The sequence below is a fragment of the Pan paniscus genome, chromosome 11, assembly GCF_029289425.2.
Source record: "Pan paniscus chromosome 11, NHGRI_mPanPan1-v2.0_pri, whole genome shotgun sequence".
NCBI lineage: Eukaryota > Metazoa > Chordata > Mammalia > Primates > Hominidae > Pan > Pan paniscus.
In genome coordinates this window covers 104,565,270-104,581,640 of record NC_073260.2, presented here as the reverse complement: position 1 = coordinate 104,581,640, position 16,371 = coordinate 104,565,270, and the positions used below count along the sequence as shown (strand labels likewise).

General features: G+C 37.6%; 1 long non-coding RNA gene across 7 annotated transcripts in view; it reads left to right on the top strand.

Moving 5' to 3' along the window:
- Positions 1 to 16,371, top strand: part of LOC117981642 (uncharacterized) — a 279,710-nt gene that overhangs the window by 180,899 nt on the left and 82,440 nt on the right. The window contains exon 7 of one of the 7 annotated variants that reach the window (XR_004673228.2): positions 7,687 to 7,783. The exons of the other annotated variants lie outside the window; for them this stretch is intronic. This is a non-coding gene — a long non-coding RNA (uncharacterized LOC117981642). Of the gene's footprint in view, positions 1 to 7,686; positions 7,784 to 16,371 lie in introns of those variants that run through there. 7 annotated transcript variants of the gene reach the window in all.

The window sequence follows — 16,371 nt, the reverse complement described above, 5'->3', positions numbered from 1 at the left end:
GCATGAAGTCAAATGCCGTTAGTCAGGGGGCTTTACTTTGTTCCCAGTTTTCCCAGGAGACTGTCTACAGGTGCTAATTCCTTAGAGGTTCTGGGTTTAATTTTATTGAAGAGGTGGTACTTCCTTATGTTTTGTATGTGCCAGGCAGTTTTGTAAGCTTTTCACATACATTATGCATTGAATTCTAACTACAACCTTTCAAAGAAGAAAGGGACTTTTATCCTTAAAGATCAGTGCTATTCGAAGTGTGATTCCTGGATGTGTGGCAGGCTGTGAACTCTTTCTTTCCAGTCCACAGCGAGATGATACAGAAATTAAAAGTGGCTGTTTAGAAGCTTTTAGAGAGAAATTTTCTGCTTGTTGAATCTAATAATCTTAAAAAATGAGTGCATATCTTATATGTCTACATTTTCTATTTAATTTTCCTGGTAATTCATATATTTTACAAAAGTATTTTTCCTCAAATGGATTGGAAATTTAAGAAATATAATTTGGGAAGTACTATTCTATACCATGGAATTGAGGCTCAGAGAAACTGAGCAACCTTGCCAAAGTTTCTGTCATTACGAGAAGAGCAGCAGGACTCAAACTCAAGTCTTAATCTAATGCCCATCACATCATTTATTTTTATTGAAATTAATGTCCAACTTGACTCTACCTGCCCACACTTGCCTGTTTAAATAACGATGTTAAGCTCATCTTTTGGGGTGTGGGAAGAGGATGATGGGATCTTTCAACTGGTGATCAGCCAGGCCATCACAAAGTGTAGAAATAGGACTTTAAAAACCAAAGGGAAGCCAGGTGCAGTGGTGTGCGACTGTAGTCCCATCTACTCGGGAGCCTGAGGTGGGAGGATTGCCTGAACCCAGGCGTTTGAGGCCAGCCTGGGCAACACAATGAGAACCCCATTTCTAAAAACAAACAAAAACAAAATCAAAATGATGCTACCAGTGTTCTTGTGTAGCAGACACTGCAATGTGCAATGCCATGGCATTTATCCGGGACATGATTTATGCAGCATGACTTGGAAACAACAGTGAAACCTTTTCTCTTGCTCCTTCTGCAACTCCCTAAGGGAGAAAAATAGGAAACACATAAAATTCTCATTTAAGAAAAATTATTTAACAGACCCTACATCCAGTGAAGCAGTTCATTTTGTGGTTGGAAATTCAAAGGAATTTTCTTCTATCATCTGTTAAAATAAAATCATGCTGTGATTACAGCAAGGAGTAGTAGATAGACGTGGGCACTGGAGCAAGACACACTTAGATTTGGGTCCTGCCTTTACCATTTTCTTGCTATGTAATCTCGGCATCATGCTAATATTTCTGAATTTTGTCCTCATTTGTAAAATGTGAATAATCCATACCTCACAGGATTTGGGGATAATTTAATAAAGGTAACTCACATCAATTACTTTCATCAAATACAAAGTAGAAGGATAATTATACCAGATATCTCCAAACCAGATACATTTTACCCGCTTGTTTAAGATTCTTTCAAATGCTGTGGCTCTACAATTTCAAAATAATTAACTAAAAGGTTGTTTAAAATTGTTTAGTTATTTAGATAGTAGGTTTTTTTGAAGTACGGGATAAAATAAGGTTATTGGACTCAATTTTAAAAATTGACTAGCTAAATGTTTGCATGTTTTGTTTCCCTATAGAAAAAGTGTAATAAGTTAGGATGATATTCTGGTTTATCATATACTGAAACTTGTTTCATTAAATTTGTGATCTATTCACATTTATAGATTATTGATAATCTTATCTCATAAGGATGTTGGAGAGTCATAAGAGGAAGTCAAATTAGATTATGTAATAAATGGTTTCCGGTATATGATAAGCACTGAATAAATGTAGTTCCCCCTTATTCTACTTTACTTATAGGTGCTATAATTTCTAGGACAATGTCACTCTATAGAATTTAATTATATACAATTACTACTATTGTAGATTCCTACATTAAGACTTAACAGAATGAAATAATTTCTACTTGGAAGGTAGAAGTACAGTGATTTAACACTGCTATGAATTTGTCCTGAAACCCTATAGTGAAATTTCTCCAAATGAACAATAATAAAATATCTATGATAGACAATTTTTAAGGTCTGTACTCCAAGTAGTTTCTAAAGTGGCAGGGAGCCTTTGGCATTTCCTCAGTAATTGGTCCCTAAATTGTGTCAACAAGTGCTTATGTACTCTTTACAGTTTTGCCTGCTTTTGCCTTTAACCATTTCAATATTCTTTCCTAAGCAAAGCATAACCTATGCTTTAGAACATTAATTGATTTTTCCTTGCAACATCCTAGGGGGTCTGAAGACCAAAGCCTCTTTGAAGAGCTCATTTTAGGCAACATTGGAAACAATTTCAGAACGCCATATAGGATTAGTTAGAAAACCACTTGGAAACATTTGGTAACTTTAGTTCTACCATCATGCTGTCACTTAGGTTGAATCTACAGATTTTTGGATCCTTCTAGAGCATACGTATTAACCAGCTCACAGAGTTATTTAAGCACTAAATGAAATTAGGTCCGTAAAAGTACTTTCCAAACTATCAACAATATGCAAAGGCTGCAAAATGGTCAGATATTATTTCGTAGGATGCTTTTGCTTCCTCACAGTCCCGTCAGGGTTACAAGATGGCTGCCATGGCCAAATGTCACAAACTCATATGGCAGTGTCCTAAGCAGGAAGGATGGGAGGAAGGCTCCTTTTTATCAGGTAGGAAAATCTTTCCCAGAAGCCCCAACCCCAGCAGGTTTCCCATAAGTTTTTGTTGTCTAAAACTGGGTCACATGGTCATCCCTAAGGGAGGGTAATGGAATAACCAATCTCAGCCAAGTGGAAACGGGATCACCATGGTTAGTTTAGGCCAAAAGAACACAAAATGGTCTGATTTAAAGGTCTGTGATATTTAGGCTCCAGGTCTAAGAGCCTAGCTTAGCTTTTTTGGGCTCCCTTACTTCCTGTTCCATATAAATAATTTCATTTTAACACTCCCTAGACATACTGACTATATATTCTGATTTCCCCTCTTAAATATACTTATTTCCCCAAAGAAACTATGGCAATCTCAAAAAAATCCTCCAGTGTGCCTGAACTCTGCTACATGAATTCTTCCATGTTCATCCCTATACTTCTTGTCCATCTCGTGCAACATGGAATTGAAGGGAAATAATGAGATTTGGAATCAGATGGACCTGTGTCTGAGTTGTGGCTACATTGCGTCTTAGTTTGGTTAAGTCGTGGAACTTCTTTGCACTTCTATTTCCTCATCTGCAAAAGGAAGACAAAAATATTCAACTTACAGGGTTTAGTACAAGGATAGAAAGTGCCAGGCATATAGCAGGCATCCAAAACAGATGATTCATTTATGTTTATCTTTATTATTATGACACATATCCATTTCTGTGATTGCTCTATCTCTAAATCTGGTTCCAACTTTTCATTTGACTCATTTGGGTTGGAGACTTTTTTTTTCCCCATGTTCTGCTTTTGTTTTGTTTTGTGGCTTATCCTGGCTTTAACCCTGTATAGGTGGCCCTCCATATCTGTGGGCCTGCATCCTCAGATTCAACCAACTTCAGATTGAAAATATTTAGAAAAAAATAACAATATGACCATAAACATATGTGTTTTTTTTTTGGTTTTTTTTGTTTTTTTTTTTTTTGAGAGAGTATCTTGTTCTATCACCCAAATTGGAATGCACTGGTGTGAACATGACCTCCTGGGCTCAAGCGATCCTCCCGAGCAGCTGGAACCACAGGCCCGTGGCACCACACCCAGCTAATTTTTAAATTTTTAACTTTTTGCGGTAACAGAGTCTTGCCATGTTGCCCAGGCTGGTCTTGAACTTTTGGCCTCAAGCCATCTTCCTGCCTCAGCCTCCCAAAGTCCTGGGATTACAGGCATGAGCCACTAAGCCCAGTGCAAGTTAAAAAAAAATACAGTAAAACAATTATTGTTATAGCTTTCATATTGTATTAGGTATTGATATGGTTCGTCTCTGTATCCCCACCCAAATCTCATCTCGAATTGTAATCCCCATGTGTTGGAGGAGGGGCCTGGTGGGAGGTGATTGAATCATGGGGGCAGACATGCCCCTTGCTATTCTTATGATAGTGAATGAGTTCTCATGAGATCTGGTTGTTAGAAATTTTCTGAGTGTAGCACTTCCTGCTTCACTCTCTCTCTTCTGCTCCACTATGGTAGGACATGCTTACTTCCCCTCCACCTTCTACTATGACTGTAAATTTCCTGAGGCCTCCCAGTCATGTTTCCTGTCAAGACTGCAGAACTATGAGTCAACCAAACCTCTTTTCTTCATAAATTACCTAGACTTAGGTAGTTCTTTATAGCAGTGTGAAAACAGACTAATAATTATAAGTAATCTAGAAATGACTTATAGAGAAGGATATATGTACATTATATGCAAATAGTCCACCATTTTGTATAAGAAATTTGAGTGTCTACAGATTTTGGTATCTGCAGGGGTCCTGGAACAAATTCCCTGTGGATATCAAGGGACAACTGTACTCTTTCAGGACATGCTCATTGGTTCCAGTATTCTGCTATTTGTCTGTTGATTTCAATACAACTCTGAATGAAAGATGCTCAGATCCCTGAGTCCTAGTCTGGAAGATATAGCAACAATAAATGTTTGTGAAAATGAAAAAAGAAAATAAACATAGTGAACATATTTTAAAAAGTGTAATAAAGATCAGCAAAGTCCAACTACAGTCACAACAAAGGCTGGCCATGTCAGGAAAAAATATATGCAATATGTATTTTTTACACATAAAATACGTTTTTGTGACATCTTTGAACGTAGATTCAAACAAAACATTTCTATATTTGTGTGTGTGTGTGTGTGTGTGTGTGTGTAAGAGAGAGAGAAAGAGAGAATTATAAATTGCATCAGGCAAAATGGAAATTGGTGAATCTGGATAAAGGGTACATGTTAGCTCCTTGTACTGCTTTAGCAGCTATGTTGTACGTTTGAAATTACATAAAAATAAAAAGCGCTTAAAATGCACAGACATTTCAATGAAATACTCACAACTGAAGTGCGTATTGAATATATTAGAGTGGGTGGCTTGGGATGGTGGGAGTTGAGATAGAGATAAAGGAGAAAAATAATGAAATAAAACCAGAGTGGGGTCTTGAGATAGCTGATTGATGATGGTCGTGGAGCATGAGCTAGAGAGAATGATGGCCTTTTCTCTCTGCAGCAAGGTCAGAAGGGGATGATGAAGAGATAGGTACAAGTTCCTTGTATAGAGAATAGTCTGGACACTCTTCTGAAATATTAACTTGGGCGTGACTTGCTGAATCTTTCCCTTTCCCATGCGTGTCAGGCAGGTAGCTGGACTCTTGATATTTCCTGCTTCAGGGATTTTCATAGGGCAGAAAGCAGGAACAATTTGAAGGCAATTGTATCTCCTGTCTTTTGTAAAAGCCTAAACCAAATGATCTTCAGCTGAGGGGTGCATTTGAAGGTATTTAGAAAGAAGAGGGAGAGACTTCACCTAGAATAAAAAGGTCAGAGAAGGAAGGAGAAATCTAGGGCAGGTGGGCTCTGGACACAGAGCTCCCAGCCCCACCAAATAGTCGTATGCCCTAATTGGACCAGAAAAGACCATGTTTCTGGGACAATGGGTATCTTAAAGATAGTCAGGGTGGACAGATAAGTGATGGCTAGGGTTTTCTCCCTGATGTTCTGTGGCTGGGTAAGACACTTTCAGAGCCCTGAGGGGAGTCTTGGTAACTTACATTTCCTGCCGGGATAAATAGATGGGTGTTCAGACTTAGATTTAATTTGATTGCAGAGAACAAGAGATTTTCTATACTCTTGAATTTGTCAACTAAAAGTCCAACCTGCCTCAAACATGTGGTTCTATTTACAAAATAGCCATTTACAAAGCTGGTTTACAACCATATAACTGTTTGTAATACTCTGTATAATATTATGTTATCACCTGCATCATATGATCATTCGATACCATCTTTAGCAAAAGGACAGAGGGGCCACTTTTATCAGTTCCTCAAGAAGAGAGGCTTGGAAATGATAAATTCTTATGAACTATTGTTCAAAAATAACCCCTGGTTATCTTTAGCCTGCTCCAAATGCCCTTCCCTCGCCCCGCTTTTTTTTTTTAAAGAATGTGTCACTCCAGTAGATAGAGGAAATGTGAACCTAGTATAACTTCTACAGTCTTTAGAAAGCCCAGGGTAGGGGACAGGCAACAGAACAGGTAAAGGAATGGTGTTCAAGCAACTGACCAATGTCATGATTCCTAAGAAAAATTCAAGGAAAGAAAAGGGTATTTTTTTTTTCTTCAGAGTATTTAACAATTTTAGAAATATCAATTGACTCCCAACTTTCTTTACACAAACAAAAACTGAAGGAGGCAGATATCCATATCTAATTCTTAGGGGTAAGGCAGTGAAGAAAAAAGAAATTAATTCTATAAATTGGCAGAATTGAGGTGATTGAAGAGAAAACTTATATTCTTGCTAAATGAGCAGCTGGGTGGGAGGACAAGAAAGGAACAAAGCTAGAAAGGGTAGATGGAGGCAGAAAGGGGCAGATAAAGAGCTCTACTGAACAAAAAAGGCACATTTCTCTGCATGTTTAGGAAAAATGCCTATATCCTGGTGGAAGAAGACTTAAAGAAAAATCTGGTTTATAAAGTGTCAACAAAGGTTCAGACATGCTCGATGTGCTTGTGTTGGCATGTGTGTGCTCCGTCTTTTTTAAGTGGTAAATTAGATCTTTGTCTACAGGTAGGTGTGTGAAGAGCAGAGGAATAAAATAACGAGCCCAGTGAATGCAAGTAATGAAAACATCTCTTTCTGGCAGCTTTTCAGCGTTTTGAGCTTGAACCTGACATGACAGCCTGTCCTGGCTTACCTGGGATTGCTTAGAATAGTGCTTCTTAAACTTTCATGTGCATATACATCACTTGGAGTGATTAAAAATGCAGGTTCTGGTTCAGTGTGTCTGAGGTGGTGCCTGAGTTTCTTCATTTCCACTAATTTCCAGGTGATGCCAATGCCACTCCTCCTCAGACCACATTTTGAATAGCAAGGGACTGGAACACATCATCACAGGTTCATATATATATTCAGAGATGCACAGTATGTACATACACACATGGATTTGGATACAGTTATGGGTGCACAAAGTCATTTGTTCATTTGTTTAGACAAATTTTGAGTGTATTGTTTTAGGGTAGGTACTGTACACATATAGACATACACGCTTTTTAGGAGTGATCTTTGCAAATGGATTTTAAAAGCACAAACGATTTCTTTGCTTCCCCAAGGCATTCCATCATTCTCTAACATCGATCTCTACAAATGGCCTTGCTCTCTTACTCTTAGTTACTAGCTGACTTTAGGATGGGCAGCTGCTGTCTGACATTATTTATGTATGGGAGATGATCCCAATATCCTAAGGTAATCCTCTTCATTGCCTGATATTCTTAAAATTGCCATAAGACATAGAGATGAAAGCATGGGTATTGGAATCAGGAGGCCTGGGTTTAAATCTTGACTTTGTCACTCACAACGCAACTTTAACCTCCATGAGCTCCAGTTTCTGCATTTGCAATATGGTGATAATAAAGTTTCCCTCATGGGAATGGCTACTCACCAAATTCAACAAATATCTATTGTAGGTTGATTGCCTGCAAAGGACACAGAAATAGAGTTGATTCAATTTCTCAACTGAAGGAACTCACTGCCTAGCAGAGAAAACAAAGACAGAAGACGCATGTAAAGGAAATAGCACGAAGAAATGGCTAACTTACTTTGTGATGGGACTAAAGGCTTCCTGGAGGAAGTGACAGCTCAGTTGGGCTTTGAAGGATGGGAAGAGTTATATGGTGGAAAAGGAGAGAATTGAGTGATACTTTTCAAATTTAATCTGCATCTAAATCACTGAAATTGCAGATTCTGACTCAGCACCTGAGGTGGGGCATGTGATTCTGCATTTCTAACAAGCTCCAGTTAACGCTGATAGTGTTGGTCTCTGGATCCACACTTGAAGAAGCAAGCGGGGCATTTTAGGTTAAAGAAATACCAGCACAAAGGTGACAGTGAAAAGCCACATGGTAGGTTTGAAGAACAGCAGCAGCTCAAAATGGTTGCACCATCAAGTGCAGGGAAGGAAGTGACACTGGAAAGCTGGTAGAGTTAGAGCAAGTGAGAATTACATGAAAAGACAAAAGTAAGTCTTTCTGGCACATAGTGGACACTCAGAAATGGCTTATTTCCATCACCCATTTTACTCAAATTCCCACCAATTAGAAAGGAATAGAGAGAATGTTTAATATGAGACGGTAAGATATTTGATTTCTCACTTTCATTTGAGGCCTGAGTCTACTTAATTCATGAAAATTAAGTAGATAAAAAGACATCTAGATGGTCATCTTACCTGCCTCAGAGAAAGAAGGTGATTCCCAGGCTCAAACAGGATTAAGCAGAAACCACTTCACAGAGCCAAATATCCCATCAGGACAAAATTGTTGAGAGTTAAATGGGATAACATGTACACTCCTAGCATGTCATAAGTGCTTAACTAGTTTCTCCTACTTTGAGTGAAGGAAGCCTCTGTATATTACGACTTCAATCCATGGGACAGATAACTTGTATTCCCATCCCAAAATACTACTCCTAATCACTTCACATTATGAAAGTTTTATTAAGACTTTTATCTCCCCAAGAGGGTAACACTTGTTACTCTCAATCTCCCCTTTATAATGAATGCACCTTGAAGCAATAAAAAGATGCTGATGGAGTATGGAGATAGGACAAACCAATAAGAAAGATGTAAAACTTACAAATAAAGAATTTCTTATTTCTTCAGATTGTTTCACAATGCTAAGATACCTTTAAAAGCTTTAGAAAAATATGATGAGTCTTCCCCAAACAACTTCACATATATGTAGCTCACTGGCCCTGATTACATTAATTCATCATTCATTCTTTCAAAGAACATTTCATTGAGCACTTAGTATGTGTCAAGCATTGTTCTAGTCACTGAAATACTAAGCAGAACAAAATAGAATCTCTGACTCCAAGGTTCTACTAATAATATTGCAGGAACTCTCTATAGTATTTAATTTATTTTGTAAAAGAAACAAACAGACCTAAGCAAACACGGCAAAGCATAACAATGGTCAATTCTGTGTGTTGGTATGTGGAATATTTGCTCTAGCATTTTTGGTATTTTTTTTTTTGGAATCTCTCAAAACAGTAATTGTATTTTAAAAAATCCCCTGTATCAGTGAAGTATTTATACAATAAAGCTGCATAACAAACAATTCCCACATGCAATCATAGGTAGTTGATCTAGGCTTGGCTTTAAGGGATGACTCTGTTTCAAGCTGTGTCACTGGCTACACTTGGCTTCTCACTAAATTTGGCTTGGGTCTGCCCTATGTGTGTTTGTTCTGGTGCCCAGGCTGAAAGGACAGCAGTTACCCACGGGAAGTTCTTTACAAGGCAGTATGGCAATCCAACTGAACAGAACATTTTAAGTCTCTGCTTGCACGGTGTCTATTAATATACATTTGCCTACAACAATTCACTTATGTGATCAAGCCCAATGTCATGGGGAAGGAAAGTATACTCTCCCTACCCACTATGAGATTAACCAGTCAGATGGTCAAGCCCAACATCAGTGGAGGAGGGAGAACAGAAGGAGTAAGCGTGTCTTTAAAATGTCTATTATGCTCTCCAAACCAGTGGAAAAACCTGAGCTAAATATCTGAGAAGATTGCAATGAGTGAATAATGCAAAGGTGTGTTACTCTGGCTAGGGGGAGGAGAAGTGTCTGGGAAGACTTCATGGAGGAGGTGATACTTGAGGAAATGTTTTCCAGATATACAAGATGGGCAATGGGTTTCACGTAAAAGAAACAGAGTGTACAATGACACAGAGGCCCAAAAGAGCTTGATTCATACTGGAAACCAAAAGCAATTCCTTATGAATGGAAGTGTAAGTGTGTGCAAGGTGTGCATGTTTGTTGGCGGAGGAGAAATGAGGAGGTTGGTGGGTTTCTAAAACAGAGCAGAATAACCCATAAAGGCAAGCACAGTCAGTTCACAAAAGGCCTTGAACCTCATAAACAGGAGTTTAAATTTTATCCAGCAAAGACTTGGGGACAATTAAAAGATTTATAGCAGCAATGTGACTTGAGATGATTGATATTTTGGAAAAGCACTATGGCTATAAAAGGAAGAATAGACTGGAGGGCGATGAGTCAGGAAAGAAGAAAATTAGTTAAGATGTGATTAGACTGGCTTCACTGGCGAATTCTACCAGACATTTAAGGAAGAATTAATACCAATCATTCTCAAATGCGTCTGAAAAATAGAAGAGGAAACACTTCCTAACTTATTCTATGAGGCTGTATTACCCTAATACCAAAAGCCAGACAAAGACAATAAAAGAAGAAACCAATATCCCTTATGATTATAGAAGTGAAAATCCTGAACAAAATACAGACAGAAGAAATCTAAGAACGTGTAAAAGGCTTATATACTATGACAAAGTGAAATTTATTCCAGGAATGCAACAATCATCCAACATAAGAAAATCAACCAATTTAATACACCACATTAATAGAATAAGAGAATAAAACTCCATGATGTGGAAAAAAGATTTGACAAAATCCAACATTCTTTCATGAAAAAACACTCAGAAAACTGGAAATAGAAGAGAACTTCTTCAACATGATAAAGGACACTTATGAACAGCCACTGTTATCATCATACTCAATGGTGAAATATCAAAAGCTTGCCCCCTAAGATTAGGAACAAGACAAGGATGCCCACTTTTAGCATTGCTATTCAACATTGTACTGGAAGTTCTAGCCAGACAATTATGAAGAAAAATGAAATAAAAGACATCCAAACTGGAATGAAAGACATAAAACTATCTCTATTCACAGATGACATGTTCCTATTTATAGAAAATCCCAAAGGATTCACATACAGACACACAAAACCCCAATCCTACTAGAGCTACTAGACTTCAGCTAAGTTGCAGGATAAAATAACAACTAAAAAAAAATCAGCTGTGGCCGGGCACGGTGGCTCACACCTGTAATCCCAGCACTTTGGGAGGCCAAGGTGGGCGGATCATGAGGTCAAGAGATCGAGACCATCCTGGCCAACATGGTGAAACCCCGTCTCTACTAAAAATACAAAAATTACCCGGGCATGGTGGCATTCACCTGTAGTCCCAGCTGCTCGGGAGGCTGAGGCAGGAGAATTGCTTGAACCCAGGATGTGGAGGTTGTAAGTGAGCCAAGATCGCACCACTGTACTCCAGCCTGGCGACAGATTGAGACTCCATCTCAAAAGAAAAGAAAAAAAGTTTTATTTTTTTATCCATTGGAAATGATCAATCTGAAAAAGAAATTAAGAAAATAATTGCATTTACAATTGCATGCAATTGAATATAAACACCTAGAAATGAATCTAGAATATAAAAATGAATATAACACTAGAATTTTAAATCTAAGGAGTGAAAGACTTGTACACTGAAAACAACAAAACATTGCTGAAATAAATTAAAGAACAACATAAATGGAAAGACATTCCATGTTCATGAACTGGAAGATAATACAGATAGTCCCCAACTTACAATGTTTAGACTTATTGTTTTTTGACTTTATGATGGTGTGAAAGTTATACGCATTCAGTATGCTCCTCAACTTACAATGGGGTTATGTCCAGAGAAATCTGTAATAAGTTGAAAATATCATAAGTCAAAAATGTACTTCTGACTTACAACATTTTCAGGTTATGATGGGTTTATGAGAATGTAACCCTGTTGTAAGTTGCAGAGCATCTGTATTGCTAAGATGGAATACTACCCAAAGCAATCTACAAATTCAATACAATCTCTATCAAAATTCCAATGACTTTTTTTTTTCAGAAACAGAAAAGTTCATTCTCAAATTCACAGAGAATTGCAAGGGGCTCTAAATAGCTAGATTAATATTGAAAAAGAAGAATATTGGAGGACTCACACTTCCTGATTTCAAAGCTACAGTAATTAAAACAGCATGGTACTGGCATAAAAAGAACACACAGACCAGTGAAATAGAATTGGAAAGTCCAAAAATAAACCCAGGCCAGGGACGGTGGCTCACACCTGTAATTGCAGCACTTTGGGAGGCCAAGGTGTGTGGATCATCTGAGGTCAGGAGTTCAAGACCAGCCTGGCCAACATGGTGAAACCCCAGCTCTACTAAAAATATAAAATTAACCAGATGTGTTGGTACATGCCTGTAATCCCAGCTGCTCAGTAGGCTGAGGCAGGAGAATCTCTGGAACCCGGGAGGCAGAAGTTGCAGTGAGCTGAGATCATGCCACTACATGCCAGCCTGGGCAATGGAGTGAGGCTCTGTCTCAACAAATAAATAAATAAACCCAAATATTTATAGCCAATTGATTTTTTGATAAGGGTGCCAACATCATTCAATAGCAAAAGAACAGTCTTTTTAACAAATGGGCCTGGGACAACTGGATATCTACAGGCAAAATAGTAAAGTTGGACCCCTACCTCACACCCTCTGAAATATTTAAGGGGCAAGGCAAGAGGAGTATATGGGAACTTGTAATTTCTGTGAAATTTTTCTGTAAAACTAAAACTGCTCTAAAAAATAAGTATAATTTTAAAAATAAGACATCAACACGGTGAAACCCCATCTCTACTAAAAATACAAAAAAAAAAGACATCAATGCACACCACTAGGATAGTTCAAATTTTAAAAAGACTGACAATAACAAATATTGAGGATTTAGAGCATCTAAAAATCTTGTACATAAACAACTAAACCTGATGGGAAGTGAAAATATATGCTCACTTTGGAAAACAGTTTGGCAGTTTTTTAAAAAAGTTAAACATATATTTACCATATGATTCAGCAATTCCACTCTTGGGAATTTGTACAAGAGAAATAAAGACATATGTCCATAAAAAGGCCTATTATGAAATGTACATAGCAACTTCATTCACAAAAGCCAAACATTAGAAACAAAAGTCCATTGACAAGGGATTGGATAAACAAATTATTGTATAAACTTACAATGGAAATACTATTCGGAAATAAAAAGAAATGAATTACTGATACATACGACTTATATGAATCTCAAAAGTATTACAAATGAAACAGCCAGACACAAACACTATGTACTATATTATTTCATTTATATGAAATGCTAGAAAAAACAAAGCCATATTGACTTAAAGCAAATTAATTCTTGCCAGGGACCAGGGTCAGAGAGGTTACTGACTATTATAAAAGGCAAGGGAATGTTTAATGAGTAGTGAAAATATTCTAAATTATGGTTGTGGTGGTGGCTAAATGATTGTTATGCATTTGTCAAAATGTGTCAAATCTTACACAAAATTTGGTAAATGTTATTATATATGAAGTATACTTTAATAAAGATGATTTACAAAAGCATTATTAAAAAGTAAAAAGTGAACCAATGACTTAAACACAAGAGCTAAAACTATAAAACTCTTGGGAAAATAGGGGTAAATCTTCATAGCCTTGGATTTGGCAACAGGTTGTTGAATTTAACACCAAAAGCATGAGCAACACAAGAAAAAATTTAATAAATTGGATTTCATCAAAATTAAAAACTTTTTTGCATCAAATAATATTATTAAGAAAGTGAAAAGACAACTTATAGGATGGGAGAAAATATTTGTAAATCATATATCTGATAAGGGTCTAGTATCCAGAATATATAAAGAACCATTATAATTCAACAGTAACAACAAGAACAACAAAACTCAATTTAAAAATAGGCAAAGGACTTAAATAGAAATTTCCTCCCAAAAGATATACAAATGACCAATAAGCACATGAAAAGATGCTCAACATCATTAAGGGAATACAAGTAAAAACTACAGAGGGATACCACTTCACACCCACTAGGCTAGCTATAATCAAAAACTAGAAAATAAGTGTAGGTGAAAATGTGGAGAAATTGGAACCCTTGTACATTGCTGGTGGGAATAATGTACAAACCAATAATATATTGTTTGGTTGCTGTACAAAACTGGACGTTCCTCAAAAAGTTAAGTATAGGATGACCATAGGACCTAGCAATTCCATCTCTAGGTATGTAATCCTAAAAGAACTGCAAGCAAGTACTTAGCAAATACATGTACACTCATGTTAATAACAGCATTATTCACAACAACCAAAAGATGGAAAAAACCCAAATGTCCATCAGCAGATAAATGGATAAACAAATTGTGGTATATATATCCAATGTAATATTATTCAGCCACAAAAAGCAATGAGGTACTGATGTATGTTACAGTATGAAGGAGCCTAGAAAACACTACGTTATATGAAAGAAGCAAGACATGAAAGATTACATATTGTATGATTCCATTTATACAAATTATCTTGTAAATCTATAGAGACAGAAAGCAGATTGGTAGTTGCCCGAGGCTGGGGGAGGGGGAAACAGGAAGTAACTACTTAATGGGTATAGATTTACTTTTGGGGTGATAATGTGTTGGAATTAGATAGAGGTGGTGGTTGCACAATATTGTGATTGTACTAAATGCCATTGAAATGTTCAGTTTAAAATGGTTAATATTATGTCAATTTCAACTCAGTTAAGAAATAAAAAGGATACTGTTGGTGCTGATGAAAAATAATGAGCTTGAACTCAAGCAGAGGCCATGACAAAGGAGGAAAAGAAGCAGAACAGGAGAATGGTAATAGACAGTGGAGGGTGGAAGGGGGAGTAAAGGATGATGCTGAAACTCTTCGTGTGGAAGAGCTGATGCTCTGTTGATATAGATTGGAATGTGGAAGGAAGATGGGGTTTGGAGTGTGGGGGACAACGAGTTTAGTTGGGTCATGAGGGTTGGAGGTACCTGTGGAGGTGTGCGGGTAGAGAGGTCTCACTGTCGGGTGGACCTCTTTGCCACTGGAATATAATGGGAGAGAAGAGCTATAGGATACCTTGGCAGACAGACCTTATTAGTAAAATTCCCTTCTGAATAAAAATATTGATAAAACAAGAAATCACTAAATTCCTACCTTCCTATTACTGTGACACAAGTCCTTTTAGTAAATTAATTTTTGCCATTTTAAGTGATTAGTGAGGATTGAGGATTATATAATATTAAGGATTCATCTAGGAACATATAGCAAATCTATTCCAGAGCCAAAATCTGTCCAATGCTCACACTTTCACCATTCCTGCTTAAATGCCCCACTTACCAGGTTCCACTTCACCACTGACGGCAGCATTTGGCTGCTTGGTCTCCTGAGGAAATGTATCCATTTTCCAAAAAGTCTCCAATTCCAGATAATTAGCTGGAACAGGTATATTGGTATCTTAAAGCCAGAATGAAGTCATTGCTCTGAGCAAACTGTTAGCCTGATAATCCTGCATCACACATCAGTATTCTCTGTTTCTTTTGGCCACTTTTATTGCCTGTTTTCATCCAGTTACCACCCTTCCCCAAAGAAAACTGAAGCCACCAATCCTTACATAGAGGAAACATTTCCTTCGCTGTAGGAGCACTGAACCAGCGACACCCATCTCTAAATTGTTACCACTCCTCATCTTGTGTTCGTGCCCTATAAGCTTAAAGCTTGGAATTTATTAGAAATGTCAATTGCATTGAAAACAAAAACACTTTTGTAAAAGTATGCTAAAGGCATTCAAGAATTGAGGAAGAAATTATGACTGCTGTGGAAATAGTTCCTTATTCACATCTGGAAAACATTTGCTAGGAGCACAAGGAGGGATGGATGAACTGCAGGTATGCATAGGAATTTAGGGTTTTTTTCCTTTTTTCTTAAACTGCCTTCTCTCCTACCACCCCTTTGGCTCCTCCTTAGTCTTCCCAGACAAGCTACCTTGCAAATCTGCCCTTGCAAAAAGTTCTCCCATTCCAATTTAATTCCCTCTCCTCTTTTGTAGATGATTTTGAGCCACACAGCCCCAGATGGTCAGTCTGGGAACAGACACAGGCTTTTTCAAAGAGACAATACTGATTCCCTCTAGACCCACAATGACCTCTTTCTTCTAGCTCTTCTTACTCCAGTTCACAAGGCTTTTAATCCCCACTGAACACAACACTTCAATATGGGTCAGAGGATGGGCCACAACTCAAAATCAACTGTTCCAATCCAGGAAGTTTCGACTGGCACAATCAGCGTTCCATTAAGCAGGGTCTGGTGCCATTGTTTTTTACAAGGCTCTCACCAGCTGGCCTTGCTATGCTTGGCTAAGAATTAGACAAGGGAGGGAGGATCTGGCTTGAATAGGAAGAGAGACAAGGCTGGCTTTTAAAGGTGACAC